The sequence below is a fragment of the Marmota marmota genome, unplaced genomic scaffold (assembly GCF_001458135.2).
Source record: "Marmota marmota marmota unplaced genomic scaffold, marMar, whole genome shotgun sequence".
NCBI lineage: Eukaryota > Metazoa > Chordata > Mammalia > Rodentia > Sciuridae > Marmota > Marmota marmota.
Genome location: NW_026000140.1, coordinates 1,389,783 through 1,406,278, shown reverse-complemented (window position 1 = coordinate 1,406,278; position 16,496 = coordinate 1,389,783). Strand labels below are relative to the sequence as shown.

At 34.6% G+C, this 16,496-nt stretch overlaps 2 non-coding genes across 2 annotated transcripts; one reads left to right on the top strand and one right to left on the bottom strand.

The window, feature by feature from the left end:
- Positions 1-3,531: 3,531 nt before the first annotated feature.
- Trnaa-ggc lies at positions 3,532-3,605 on the bottom strand. Its single transcript has one exon. It is a non-coding gene; the product is annotated as a tRNA-Ala (tRNA).
- A 3,411-nt stretch (positions 3,606-7,016) lies between these two features.
- On the top strand, positions 7,017-7,119 carry LOC125611322. The gene has a single exon (XR_007341481.1). It is a non-coding gene; the product is annotated as a U6 spliceosomal RNA (small nuclear RNA).
- The last annotated feature ends 9,377 nt before the right edge of the window (positions 7,120-16,496 follow it).

Genomic DNA, 16,496 nt, shown 5'->3' with positions numbered 1-16,496 from the left:
AAATACTATAGAATGTTTTATAAGATATGGAAAAAAATAACTCCTTCCCAGACTCCTCAGGCATCTTACTGAAATTTTGATTAATTTCATTCTAGACGATGGCACTAATGATTCTTCTTTAGTTTTTTTGTATCCCAATCTTCTTTCTTAAGCTTATTCTCTTGTCTCTGTTTTCTGAGGGGTGTACAGGGGTGAATACTGGAAATTGAACCCAAGGGTGCTTTACCACTGAGTTACATCCCCAGTTCTTTTTTTTTTTTTTCTTCTTTTTTTCTTTTGTGGACAGAGTCTCCCTGTGCTGCTTAGAGCCTCTCTAAGTTGCTGAGGCTGGCCTCGAACTTGCCATCCTCCTGCCTCATCCTCCCAAGTGGCTGGGATTATAGGCATGCACTACTACATCCAGCTTCTTTCCTGCTCTTTAGTTACTTGTTCAAAGTAGTATGAGGCACACACGTGTAAAAAATGATTGAAAGCCCTGTGTTCAGGAACAGTGTTTTAATCAATGAATTTTACTTTGTGGTAGGCAGACAAGAAGATGACCAGAGAAATCACCTGGGGAAACTTCAAGGCCAGCATATGGACATCTTGAACAGTTTAGTTTCTTCAGAGAAGAAACCTATCTGCCACCTGGGGGTAGGCACTTGGGGCAAAGTGTGATGAAACCATCAGTCTCTTTTAGTCCCAATATCTCACTTCCACCTCTTCTTTTTTTTTTTTTTTTTTGTTTCTTTCTTTGTTTGTTTGTTTTATTTTGTTTTGTCTTTTTACATCTCTGAACATGAAGCTTTTATGAAGTTCTGTGGAAGCAAATCAAAATTCCACAATTCTGAAATTGTTAGAACTGAAATTGTCAGTGTTAGAATTTGATCATATAGTTCTACCAGTTATCACCATTCTATCTAATTTCTGATTCCAGAATTTTGTTGAAATCTTTCTAGTACCCAACAATGGCACACATGCGCGCGCGCGCACACACACACACACACACACACACACACACCACAAAGTTTTTCAGACCATCCTGTCTGGAAATAACTGAAATTTCAAGATCAATTTTTGATTCAATTTTCTTTAAACCAATATCACAAAGATCACAAGAGGCAGGTATTGTGGCTCATGCTTGTAATCCCAGTGACTTGGGAGGCTGAGGCAAGAGGATCACAAATTCAAGGCCAGCCTCAGCAATTTAGCAAGACCCTATCTCAAAAAACAAATAAAAGGGATGGGGATTATGTTGGGAGTCACCTGGGCTCCAAAGACTAACTTCCCCATCCCCCAAGAAGAGCCGTCCAATGGTGAGCCCTGCTGGCTCCCATGATCCTTACCCACCAATCAGAAAGCACCCCAGCCAACTGTCAAACCGTTCAACCATTAAACTGTCATAACTGTCAAGCCACCCCCAGCTCTATAAATATGCAGAGCTGTTCCTCAATAAATGGGCATTTTCTCCAAAGGCAAGCCTTGATCGTTCTTTCAGATTAGATCAGTGATAGAGTACCTCTGGGTTTAATCCCAGTACCCCCCACCCCACCCCACCCCATCCCCACCCCCACCCCCCGCACACACACACCCAAATCACAAGATATTAAGCAATTACCAGAACAAAATCAAAAGCAAACAGACCTGAAAGCAAGCCAACTCTGGAGCAGTATTGCTCTGATGGCATTTGATAAAAAATAATGTCAAATCCAACAGTCCACGCACTGTGGAGATTCTAATAGGAAAAATACTTCTCAGTAACCTGAAGTCCAAAGGACTACAACTTCAGACCAGAGTGAAATGTGATCACCCAGGTGGAAGAAGGAAACCTTGAGCGAAAATATCCATAACATGGTTAAGGTGATCCCAGCCTAGAATTTGCTGCTGCCTGACAGAAGCTATGCAAAACTTCTTTTGGGGCGGCACTTTAATCTTATGTCTTAATTTATATCTCCATAAATAAAATTTTAAGATATCAACAATCTATAACAAAAAGAAATAATAAAAGAAAAACTTCATGAAAGGAAAATAGTAAAGACAATAAGCATGAGAAGAGTTCAAAAATTTCCAATATAATCAGACACGATTTTAAAAATTGGCTTACTATGCTTAAAGACACAGAAAAACAGCTTGCAAACATCAGCAGAAGAGGAAAACATAAAAAGCAAGTGGTACAATGTTTTAAAAGAAACAAGCAGAACTTCTAAAAATATATTTTTAAAACTCAATGGATCCATTTAAAAGCAGATTAGATAAAGCTGACAGTAAAATTATAAGAAATTATTGAGGAATGTAAAGATGAAAATACTAAACCTGCTATTAAGTTTAAGAAACGGAAAATGAAGTGAGAATGTTTCACAATATTAAAGAAGCAATACTTCCTAGAATTGATGAAAGATATTAATCCTCAGATTAAAGCCAAACAAGTCTCGAACAGAATAATATGAAATTCAAACTGATATTCATCCTGATGAAACTGCAGAACTCCCAACTACAACCACAACAAAATATTGTAAAAGCATGCAGAGATAAAAGGGAAATTATGTCCAGAGCAGTGGCACACATCTCTCATCCCAGCTATTCAGAGGCTGAGATATGAGGATCCAAATTCAAGGCCAACCTAGGTAATTTGGCTGGGTGCGGTGGCACACACCTGTAATCCCAGTGGCTCAGGAGGCTGAGACAGGAGGATCATAAGTTCAAAGCCAGCCTCAGCAAAAGAGAGGTGCTAAGTAACTCAGTGAGACCCTGTCTCTAAATAAAATACAAAATAGGGCTGGGGATGTGGCTCAGTGGTCGAGTGCCCCTGAGTTCAATCCCTGGTACCCCCCACCCCACAAAAAAAAAAAAAGAGACCCTATCTCAAAATAAAATTAAAAGGATTGGGAATGTAGCTCAGTGGTAGAGCACTTACCTAGCATACATGAGATCCTGGGTTCAACCCGCTGTATAGAAAAAAAGGAAATTAACTACAAATGAATAATAGGATAATAGCTAACTTCTATAATAGTAACACTGTGATATATAAAAGTTTGTGCATACTTTTTCTTTGATAGACTATTTTTAGAGCAGAAAGTATAGAAGCTCTTATATACCTCCTGCCACTACATATACATGGTCTTCCTCACTACCAACATTTCATGTCAGAGTGATACCTTTGTTTCAATCAAACCACACTCGCACACCACTTGTCACCCAAAGCTTACATTAGGGTTCACTCTTGGTGGTGTACTTTCCATGGGTTTAGATGAATGTATAATGATATGTATCTACCATTATTGTATCATACAGAATGGTTTCACTAACCTCAAAATCCTCTGTGCTCTACAATTATTTTTGACACATCATTCCACTTCTCTGAAATTCACTCTTTGTCTGCTCTTCCAAACATACCTTGCCTATCCTTTTGTAACAAAATCAAATCCTAATTGGTCTGTAAAGCCTTCTCCTATCTCCTTCCTCTGAAGTCCTGTGTAGTTACAGTGTGATTAAAAAGTGATCAGCACTTTTTAAATGAAAAGAAATCGGAATTTATGGAATAATATTTTCTTCTTGTAGTGCTGGGGATCAAACCCAGGGCTTCATGCATGCCAGGCAAGATGCTCTACCACTGAGCTACATCCACAGCCTCATGAAATAATATCTTTAGTATGCCAAAGAAAATATTTGACAATTAGAATGGTACAATGTTTCACAAAGACAAATAAAGATGTAATGTTTCAGTAATGTTTCACAAAGACAAATAAAGATCTTTTCACATGAGCAATAATAAATATACTTCATCACAAATAGATTTTCAGTAAAAAACATTCTAAAAGATATGTTTTGGTCAAAAGGAAAGTATTCCCAGATAAAATGCTAAAGTGGAAACAAATGCAGAGTAAAATTAAGGGTTAAGTATGCAGATAAAACGAAATAAACATTATCTTTATAATAACAATAATGGTAATATTCTGTAATTAATTAATTCATGACAACAATATGATGTAAGACAGGAGCGAAGTAACAAGGTTAAGGTACCTAAGGACCTTATGTTGTCCAAGAAAGAGATAAAGGTACCAACTTACTTTAGACCTTGATAAATTATTCATGTTGCAATTTCTAGGGAAACCACTAAAGGAAAAGAAATACAGTATATGATATCCAAACACAATTTAGGCTGGAATTAATAATAAAAAGATAACTAGAAAATATATTTTAAAATTAAGAAATAAACTTCTGAATTTCACATGAGTCAAAGAAGAAATAATAATGAAAATTAGAAAACATTTTAAACTACAGAATTACACACACACACACACACACACACAGAGTTCCATTAAGCCATTTTAAACCTTTAAAAGAAACAGCACAGAACTCCTGTAATCTTAGCTACTAGGAAAGCAGAGGCAGGAGGATCGAAAGTTTAAAGATAGCCTCAGCTATTTGGAAACCCTGTCTCAGGGGTAGAGTATCCCTCGTTTCAATTTCCCAGTTCCACAAAAGCTAACAGAAATAGCATAATCTGATATATTATTTCTTCCTTTTTCCCCCCTTTCTGTATGCATTTTTAAGTTCCATTAAAACAAACAAATAATCCCTACTACAGATATTTTGTTTCAAGCACAGGAAATCATTTACAAGTCATATTTCTGAGAACTTCCCTATTTAAAGACCTTCTAAGGCTAAAAATTTATCTCTTTCCATTACAGGAATACATTTATACTTAGAACATTTTCATAAGCATTCTTAATTTAGTTTCAAAAAATTTTTTCACATTAACCCAGGTAATAAAACCACTTTCCTTACAATGAAAACCAGCTGTTGTCTACTTTCTGATTCCGATCTCTTTTTTCCTTCATTAATCTAGTATAATAAAGCAATATTTACTGTGGTTCAGAGAGAAGATGCACAGAAAATGATTACAAAATTCTCAAATTTAAGCATGGGGAGGTAGTGAGTGTGTGTTGATTTATTTTTGTTTTAAAGGTTGGAAAATTTTGAGCTAGGTATATTATCTAAAACAAAAATTAGTTTAACAACAGAAACAAAAGCAAACAAAAGCAAACAAAAACCATCTCCAACTGGATTTATTCTCAAACATGTTGACAAACCACGTAAACTGGGAAGTACATTTTGCTTTTCTGAATATGTATGAGTTACTCAGTATTCCAAATAAAGGGCTTTTTTGGCCCAATAACAGAGTGTACATTAAGTACATATTAAATGGAATCAGCAATGAGAATATAATATTTCATTCATATGTTTAAAATATTTTTGAGAGAATTTTGATTCCCTGAAATGGACAACCTGCTAAATAATAAGGGAGGTTGTTCATCACATAATAGTACTCTTTTCAGTAAATATACAAGTCACTGCTTTCTTGTTTGTTTAAAAAGATTTTTTTCTGTTAGAGTTTTATGGGTTTCAAGTTTTATATTTAGGGTTTAAATCCATTTTAAGTTAATTTTTTGTGTATAGTGTTTTTTTCCTATGAGGAAATCCAGTTTCCCATTATAATTTATTGAAGGAATTGTTCCCACTGTTTTGGCACCCTTGTGGAAAATTTGTTAACCATATATATTTGGATTTACATCTGGCTCTCTGTTCTGTTCCACTGGTCTGTGTGCCTGTTTTTATGCTAGTACGATACTGTTTCGATTGCTATAGGTTTGTAATATAATTTTAAGTCAAGAAGTGACAAAATTTGTTTTTGTTTTTCTCATCAGAATTTCTTTGGCTGTTGGGATCTTTTGTGGCTCCATACAAATTAAGATTGCTAATCTATTTCTGTGAAAATTTCCATTGGGATTTTGATAGGGATTGCATTGAATTTATATATTATTTAAAGTGGCATGAACATCTAAATAATATTAATTCTTCTGATCCATAAATATGAATACTTTTTCCATTTATGTCTTTTTTCTTATTTAATTTCTTTCATCAATGTTCTACAGTTTTCAGTGTAGAGATCTTTCACCTTGTTGGCTAAATTTATTGCTTTTCCTTGACATTGACTTTGGCAATGATTTCTTTTCTATAAAACCAAAAGCTCAAACTACAAAAGAAAATAAAAATAAATGAGACTACTCCAAACTCAAAAGCTTTTGCACAGCAAAGGAAACTATAGACAAAATGAAAAGGCAACCTGCACACTGGGAAAAAGTATTTCCACATTACATATCAGAGATTAATGCCCAAGATTTATAAAGAACTCATGCAACTCAAGAGCAAGAAAACATATAACCTGATTTAAAAATAGGCAAAGGAACTAAACAGACATTTCTCCAAAAATGTCATAAAAATGGACCTATGGTACATGAAAAGGTCTTCACCAGTACCTATCATCAGAGAGACACAAATCAAAACCACAATGAGTTACCACCTCATACCTGTTAGAGTGGCTACTATCAAAAAGACAAGAGATAACAAATGTTAGTGAGGATGTAGAGAAAAGGGAATCCTTGTACAGTGTTGGTGGTAATATGGATTGGTACAGCCATTGTGGAAAACCGTATGGAGACTCCTGAAGAAATTAGAAAGAGAATTACCATACAATAGCAATCCCCTTTCTAGGTACATATCCAATTGAAATGAAATCGCCACTTACTGAAGACATCTGTACTTCCAAATTCATTGCAGTATTATTCACAATGGATAAATGGGTAAAGAAATTGGAGGGTGGGGGGGAGAATGTGTGTGTGTGTGTGTGTGTGTGTGTGTGTGTGTGAGAGAGAGAGAGAGAGAGAGATTATTATTCATCTTTTTTTTTTAAAGGAAGAAATCCTGCCATTTCCATGACATTGGATGGATCTGGAGGACATTATGCTAAGTGAACGAAGCCAGACATAGAAAGAAAGTTATCACACTTATAAATGAAATCTTTTTTTAAAGTTGAATATATGGAGATAGATAATAAAACACTAGTTAACAGAATTAGTGTTAGGGAGAGGGTTAGGGGAGATTTAGATCAAAAGGAACAAAGTAGATCAAAATAAGTCAAAAAGTCTAATGTGTAAATATGGGACTATAATTAATAGTGTGGTTCATTCTGGAGCTTGCTTCAGCAGCACATATACTATAATTGGAATGATACAGAGAAGATTAGCATGGCCCCTGCACAAGAATGACACACAAATTCATGAAGCATTTCATATTTTTTATGTTCAAATATGAATATATCACCAGTGAAACTCCACATCACATACAAGGCAAAAGTGGGATCCTAATTACAATAAGTTACACTCCATGTATATATGTCAAAATACCCTCTTCTGTCATGTATATCTAAAAAGAACAAATAAAAGATAAAAAAGATATCTTTAAAAATAGTGTAGTTCAGGGCTGGGGTTGTGGCTTGGTGGTAGAGTACTTGCCTAGCATATGTGGGGCACTGGGTTTGATCCTCAGCATCACATAAAAATAAATAAATAAAATAAAGGTAATGCATCTATCTACAACTAAAAAATTATTTTTTTAAAAATAGTCTGGTTTATTCTGGATTTTTATGAAATGAGGAGATTATAGCTGCTCTTCTTATGGCGGGGGTGGATAACTATATGAGATTGTTAATTTATTCCAGTACAGTAATCATTTCACTATATGTGTACCTTATGATGGAGATATATATTATTTTTATATTTATTATATTATATATGTTATATATATAATAAAATTTACTTAAAAAAGAAAAAAGCATTTTTATTTGTAAAATCAACTGGCAACAACAACAAAACATGACTGTCAAAAGAAAACACATTGCCTTCCAAACTTCCTCACTTTGGAAAAACATAATAGATTAGAAGCAGACTAATTATTTTTAATGAAACACATGAGGACAAATTCAGCATCAACAAATTTCAAATCATCAATTGATTCTCAGTTTATCTCAGTGTTCTTATCTCTACTTCTAGTGACTGGTATCATTTTAGTTTTGTGATTTTTTTGTTGTTGTTAAACATGCGGACTTGGTCTGTTAATAAAATATGTCTATTAATTATTTGATTTATAGAACAACATCTTCTGTAAAAGGAACAGGCAAAAAATGGCCTCTAAAAGCTAATAGGTTATGACCTATTATATCCTGAAATGTTTAATAGGTTTAATTTTTCAGGAGTGGTACCATGTCTTTAGATACCAATTCAACAATTCCCCCCTTTAGACAAAAATGTGCTTCTTTTTTTAAAAAAATATTTATTTTTTAGGTGGAGATGGACACAACACAATGCCTTTATTTTTATGTGGTGCTGAGGATCCAACCCAGGTCCCGCCCGTGCTAGGCAAGCGCTCTACCGCTGAGCCACAATCCCAGCCCCCAAAAATGTGCTTCTTGATCGCTAACCTGTAATACTAGTCTGTTAGTATTCTGCAGGCATTCAGGGTTTCTCTACTAATATACAAGTCCACTACAATTAAGGACAGAAAGGGAACAGAGTCCAATTGAATGTGTACAAGGAAGCTGGGCAGAATGTAATTTAATTATTAGAGTTGGAATTTGTCCAGAACTCCACCTGCCATAAGGAATGTACCCTGGGATCATTAGTGACCACAAGTGGTCAGGATTCCAGTTTTACAGTTCACCCAATTAATTACCAAGCACATCTTCTGCTCCATCATTAGCTGACAGAGCTGGGGAATCTACTCTGCTAATTAAGAACTTTGGGCCCGGTGTTAGTTTCCCAGAGGACTTTTCAGGGTATGTGGGTATATGCACCTGGCCATGTAAACATACACTTAAGAAGAAGTACTTCCATAACAGAGAGTGAATTAAAGATTCCAGCCATTATTTCTCCACATGACTTTGATGGGACAATCTCTATAGCACAAGACAGACAAGGCTGAAAAATGCTGGACTCTGGGAAGTTTGTAGGAGTTATCTCTACTCTCTCTTTATTATGGTCAAGCGCAAAATGTACAAATCGTTGTACACAGTGCCGAATATATGCCCTCTGATGGATTACATCCTCATACTTTATAGCAGGTCTAGTTTCAGGATCTTAAAGTATTCTTAGAGGTAAAAATGCAGGGTGGGTAGGGCCGGGACTCAGCAGCAGAGCACTTGCCTAGCATGCATGAGGCACTGGGTTTGATCCTCAGTACCACATAAAAATAAACAAATAAAATAAAGGCATTGTGTCCATCTAAAACTACAAAAAATAAATAAATAAATAAATAAATAAGTGCAGTGTAAAGATTCTCACTTCTCACCAAAGGAATAGAATAGAAGATACAGAGACTAATCCAAACAAATACAGTTATCTCATACTAGACAAAGGCACCAAAAACATACATTGGACAAAAAGATCATTTCTTCAACAAATGGTTCTGGGAAAACTGGAAATCCATATGTACTAAAATGAAATTTAATCTCTATTTCCCACCCTGCACAAAACTCAACTCCAAGAAGATCAGAAACCCTGCAGCTCCCAGAAGAAAGTGTAGGCCCCAACACTCCAACATGTCAGTTTAGGAATCAACTTCCTTAACAAGACTCCTAAAGCTCAATAAGTAAAATCAAAAATCAATAAACGGGGTAATATCAAACTAAAAAGATTCACAGCAAAGAAAACAATCAAGAATGTGATGAAAAAACCTACAGAATGGGAGAAATCTTTGCTTCCCGCATCTCAGATAAGCTAGCTTAACAACCAAAAAAACAAATAACAAAAAACAAATAAAGGGGCAAAGGAACAGAGCAGGCACTTCACAGAAGAAGAAATATAAATTATCAATGAATATATGAAAAAATATTCAACATCTCTAGCAATTAAAGAAATGCAAATTAAAACTACACTGAGATTTCACCTCACTCCAACCAGAATGGCAATTATCAAAAATACAAGTAACAATAAATGTTAGTGAGGATGTGGGGAAAAGGGTATATTCGTACATTGTTGGTGGTTCTGCAAATTAGTGCAACCACTCTGGAAACCAGTATGAAGATTCCTCAAAAAAATAGGAATGGAACCACCATTGACCCAGCTATTCCACTCCTCAGTCTATACCCAACGGAATTAAAATCAGCATATTACAGTGACACAACCACATCAATGTTTATAGCAGCAAAATTCACAATAGCTAAGCTATGGAATCAACCCAGATGTCCATCAACAGATGAATGGATAAAGAAATTATGATGTATATATACACAATGGAATATTACTCAGCCATAAATAAGAATGACTTTATGACATTCAGTGGTAAATGGATAAAACTGGAGATTATCATACTAAGAGAAATAAGCCAATCTCAAAAAACCAAAGGTAAAATATTCTCTCTGAAATGTGAATGCTAACCTACTACAAGGGGGTGGGAAGGGAAAGAATAGAAGTTCAGTGGAGTAGACAAAAGGGAAAGGAGGGAAGTGAGGGGGCATAGGAGTAGAAAAGACAGTGAAATGAATCTGACATAATTTTCCTATGTATGTATATGAAAACACCATAGTGAATCTCCCCATCATGTATATCCACAAGACTGGAATCCTAATTATAATAACATATGCTCCAAACTTATAAATTACAGTAGAAGCCATTTTGATATATTTATATTACTAAAAAAATTTTTTAAGATTCTCACTTCTTACATTTTTACATTAAAATATGACTCTGCTTTCAATTTTCCCCTTTTTGAAGGATGATCCATGATACCTGCCGTCTCAAAAAAGTCTGAGAAATGATCACTATATATTTTTTCCTTAATGAAAAATATGGAAGGCTTTCAAATAGCCTAGTTAAATGGTTCCTAGACATAATTTCATTGGCCAAATGCATCTAAATAGTCTTTGAAACTTATTAAAAATACATATTCCCCAGGTTCTAGCCCTGATCTACTGAATCAGAAATGAGCAAGTATAGGAGCCAGGTATTTGATGTTTCAACAAGCCCTCAAAGTTGGTCTGGTTTGGGGAACCAAGACTCTGACTTCCTCTGCAAGCAAAATTACAAAGCCCTATTGCAACAATTCTGAAAAGAAAGCCTTATCTATAAATCATATATAATACACCCAATATCTTCCTTCCTTTACTATGTTTATTTTCTTTCTTTCATGCAGAGTTTCTGTTTTAGATGCCATCATCCCAGTTATTAAGTTTAATTTCTTTTTTTCCCCAGGAAGCATGGTGTAAAATTACTTTGGGATCTTATTAAAATTGATGCTAATTAACCTGACCATATTTATTTTCACACTCAGATAATATGAGTAATCCATGAGAGACATTGAACTTTAGACACCAGGGAAGTAAAAATGCCTATGACACAAATAGAGGCGTTAGAAAAAGATTATTGGACAATTTAAAACTAACTGACTGCTACTTTTTCCTGTTACTGTAGCTGATGTTCCAACATAATGGTTTGTTTTTAATTAGTGGGAAAGGAGATATTTGAAGACATTACAGAAATCTGGGACCACAGCAGCCAGAGTGGAACGAAGATGGCTTAATCTTGCCAATGCAATTGAGATTTTATTCATCTGTAAAATGAGATGTTGTAGTGCAAGATCTTTCAACTTCCTTCTTGCTCAAAACCCCAGCAGTCCATAAATGTTAAGAAATGTAGCAGTAATGAACATGCAAAATTAGCAAAGTTGCCTGCTATCTTCATACCTCGAAGAATCAGGTGGCTTTAATAAAGGAGAGCAGGAAATGTTTCTAGGCCAAATAGGGTGACTAGTTATCAAGGTTTTCTCAGTACTGATGAATTTTCCAGGACAGAGGATTTTTAGAGCTAAATCCTGGACAGTCTGAGTAAATCTAGGATGTCTGGTCATCCTAGGGCCTGAGGTTGAGTTTGTGAAATATAAATGATTTTTTTAACCCTGTAAATATAGTTAACTTTTTGACACTAAGAGGTAAAGCTGGAATTCCTAGATTTTGGACAGGTGGCTGGGACATGACAAGTCACTTCCAAACTTCTGAACTTTCCAACCATCTAAGAGGAAAAGGATCTGGCCTTTTTAATTCAGGTATAAGCTGAATCCAGGGCAATAGAGCACATAAAGAGAAATGTAGATAAACATTTTTATTAGATAGAGAGGAACCTGAGGGTTTTATTGTACATAGAATTAAATTATATATAGTACTTCAAATTTCCCATCAGGAAGCAAATTATTCAAAAAGAATCTAGTGCCTCCCTAAATACATACAAAGACCTGTGATCAAAACACCAACTGACTTCTTTCATGGATTTGCTTAGCAATCATACCTAGTTACCTGACTTTGTAGCCTATATTTCTGACCCTCATATATGACTGACCCATGAACTTAAGTAAGAACAAAGATCCACCCAGAGAACCTCTAAAAATAAATTCTTAAAATTAAGAAATTATTTCAATTTGCCTTAACATTAATATGAAAGGTGACATGAGGTTAAAAATATATATTTGGTGGGAGAGGATTCTGGGAAAATGGTTGATTACACTAGAATAATGTGTCTGATGTAATTATTTTGGAACTCTAGTCTACTGAAGGTCACAATATCCAAGGGAAGGCGTGGATAATAAATTACAATTTATTCTGGTCAATTTCAACTCCTCCTATTCTCCTCCTACCACTATCCTGGAGCAGAGAGCTGTACAGTGTATTTCTGGAGCAGCTTATGCACAGCTTGTGGGAACCAGGGTAGGCAAAGTGCCCTGTCCTCAAAATATCAGGGCTCTGTACTCTGATTACTGATTTCTGCTTCGGGTCTCAGGGGTGCAACTAAGAGACAGTAGCCATTGTTGTTGTATCTCCTCCCCTTGTTTTAAGCCTCTCCCCTTCTGGCTAGAGAGATTCCCAAGGAATATAAAGGACTGATGCATTTTTCCCCATTCATTTTTTTCTCTTTTTCATTTTTTGGGAGCCAGACATTAGACTAGAACTGTATTGATAGAGAAAATTAGAATGTCATCATGCATTCCTGGAGAAAATGTAGGTTTAGAAAAGATCTTGAAAAACCTCAAGTTTACACCTCGGGCTGATTCTTAACAGCCTACAGCAATCCAAAACAAAATCAAGCAAAGAACAGGCCACTCTGAACACAGGGAGAATCATTATTAATTAAGATATCCAGATCTTGACCATATAAATTCAAGGCATACAAAGAAATAGAAAAGTATCGTCCACTAAAAGAAAAAAGGTAAACCAAGAAAAGTTGGCCCCAAGAAAAATCTGATGGTAGGTCTATTAGACAAAGATATTTTTTAAACTGTGTTGGAAAATATGGATATATCTCAGTGAGAAAACACTGGTGTAGCAGTTACCAGGCCCTGAACAGATCCCTACTGAGGCACAAAACCAACTTAATGATGCTTAAAGGAAGACATGGATAAAGTCAAGAAAATAATGTATGAACAAAATGGAAATATCAATAAAGAGATAGAAAACTTAAGATACCCAAAGGAAATCTTGGAACTGAAAGTAAAATAACTAAAATGAAAAATTTACACAAGGGATTTAAAGACAGATTTGAGCAGGAAGAAAAAAATCAATAAAGATGAAAATAGGACAATTGAAATGATCAAGTCTAAGCAGAAATAAGGATGACTAAAGAAAAGTGAACAGAACCTAATGATCCTGTAGAACATCATCAAGCTGACCAACATCTACATTATAGGAGTTCCAAAAGGGGAAGAGAGAAAAGGGAACAGACATAACATGTGAAGAAATAATGGCTGAAAATTCCCAAATCTGATGAAATAATTGAATATAAACATTCAAATAGCTCAACAAATTTCAAGTACAATGAACTTCCAAGAGACTCACACTGAGACACATTATAATCAAAAGAAAAAGAAACAAAGTCTCTTGAGAGCAACAAAAGAGAGAAGCGACTCATCACATATAAGGAATCCTCAATAAGATTAGCATCATATTTCTCATCAGATATTTTGAAGACTAGAAGGCAGTGGAACAATATATTTTAAGTACTTAAAGAAAAAAACTGTTAACCAAGAATCCTACATGTGATAAAACTGTCTTCCAAAAATGAGGGAGAAATTAAAACATTTTGAAATTAAAACTAAGGTATTTGTTACCACTAGAACTTCCCTGCGAGAAATGTTTAAGGGAGACATTCAGGTTGAAAAAGACATTTGACAGTAACTCAAAGCCACATGAAGAAATAGAGATCACCATAAAGGTTAAATGCTTGGCTGCTGTAAAAGCTAGTATTATTGTAACTTTAATTACAATACATTTTGTGTTCTACATAATTTAAGAAAGAAAAAAAATCATCTTTTAAAAACAGTCATCAGTTTGTGTTTTTGGACACATAGTTTAAAATATATAATTTTTGTGACATCAGTAAGTAGAAAGGGTAGAAATGAGCTATAAGAAATAGTATTTGTATGCTATTAAATTTAAGGCACTATAAATTCAAGTGTTATAGTTTTTATATGTTAAAAGTAATTCCTGTGATAACCATAAAGAAAGTAGCTATACAATATACACAAAAGGAAATGAGAAGAGAACTAAACGTTTTACTCCAAAATGGCAGTAAACAGAAATTAAGAACAAAAAAGCCATAGTATATGTAGAAAACAAATAGCAAAATTATTAGTAAGTCCTTTAAATATGACTGAATGGATAAAAACATATGATCCAGCCACGTGCTCTCTACCAAACACTCACTTCAGATCCGGTGAGCAAAGTTAAAGGATAAAAAAGAATTTTCCATGCAAACAGTAACCAAAAGACAGCAGAGTGGCTATAGTATTATAAAACAAAATAGATTTCATATCAAAAATGACTCTTAAATAGACTTTCTATTTTCTAAGATGAAAAGAATTCTGAGATGGATGGTGGTGATCCCTGCACAATAATACAAAATCTAATCGGACAAACTTTCCTAAGTTCATACATGAATTCAAGACCAGTGAAACTCCACATCATGTACAACTGCAAGAATGGGATCCTAATTAGAAAAAAATCATACTTTATGTATGTATAACATGTCAAAATATTTTGTACTGTCATATATATCTAAACAGAACAAATTAAAAATAATGCAAAATATATTTAATATAATTGAACTGTAGAGTTAAAAAAGGTAAATATGGCAAATTTTATGTTATGTGTATTTTGTCACAATTAAAATTTTGAAAAAATAAAAATGTTTTTATTCAGAACATTTAAATTATTTGTTTTTATTCAATCTTCTAAGTAAGAAAAAGACTTGTTTTTTTGGAAGTAATAATTATGTTTGCAGAATCAATAAGATAACTATTGATTTATTACAATCAAGTAAAGAAAAGACCCAAAGAGAGTTGCTTATTCCTAAATCCAGTGGACTCATTTCAGCCCTCATCTTGAGTTGACTTCTCGGCCACATTATTTTTTTGTTTTTGTGATGCTTGGGATTAAACCCAGGGCTTTGCATATGCAAGCCAAACACTCTTCCAGCTTAGCTATATCCCCAAACCTCTCAGCCACATTTAACACTATTATTTGTTTGTTTTCTATATGAACATTATTATCAAACTTCTAAATATACAGTGTGATAATGTCTTGTTGGCCGTATTGGAGGTTTAGGCAAAAAAAATTTCAAGAATTCCAATCCCATCTTCACTTAAAATTTTGATACTTTGTTCTTCATGGGTTTTGGGCATTAACTTTGGCTTTTTAAAATATTGCAGTAAGTGCTATTTATTACCGAGTTTTCAGCACTACCTTAAATTTTGTGTCAAAGCAAAAAGACCTGAAAGATTCTCTTCCTTTCATTTTTGTGATACCATAATTTACTGGTTTTTCTTCTCACTTCCTAGATTCTCCTCAGTCTTCTTGGCACCTCTTTCAGTGTTGGTCAACTGAATATCAGTTTTTCCAAGTTCTGTTTTAGGACTTCTCTCCTTTATTTACACATCCCACCTGGGTTATCTCACTTGCTTCTATATTCTATTGGTTTCCAAATTGCTTCCTCTTCACTTTACCCTCCAACCACACTAGAAGGAGAACTTAACCCTCAGACCCCAACCCTCTACTTTTGTGCATCAGTCAATTCCTGTTCCTGTGATGCAATTTCAGAGAAATACTTCTCACTTCCAATGAAGTATTTTATCTTGCCAAAATTTATTTAAGTCTCTGCACTCACCCAAACCTACCTCTCTCTCTCTCTCTCTCCTCCCCCCCACTTTACTCTCCAGTTGCAAAATATGCCAAAATCTCTCTCAATGGCACAACTCCTTATGCATTTTCCTGTCTGCATGGAATATTTCCATACTTTCCAGAAAACATCTACTCACCCTTCAGGTCTTAGTCCACATATTTGTCCCAGAGAGACCTTCTCTGACCTCTAGATGACATTAGGATCCCCTGCTATAGAATTCCATACCTTCTTCTCTTTTATATCCATGATTATTTGTTTATTTTTTTTTAATTTTTTTTAATTTTTTTTTTATTTTTTAATTTTTTATTGTGGGTTGTTCAAAACATTACAAATTTCTTGACATATCATATTCGACACTTTGATTCAAGTGGGTTATGAACTCCCACCTTCACCCCACACATAGATTGCAGAATCACAGCAGTTACACATCCATTGATTTACAAATTGCCATACTAGTGT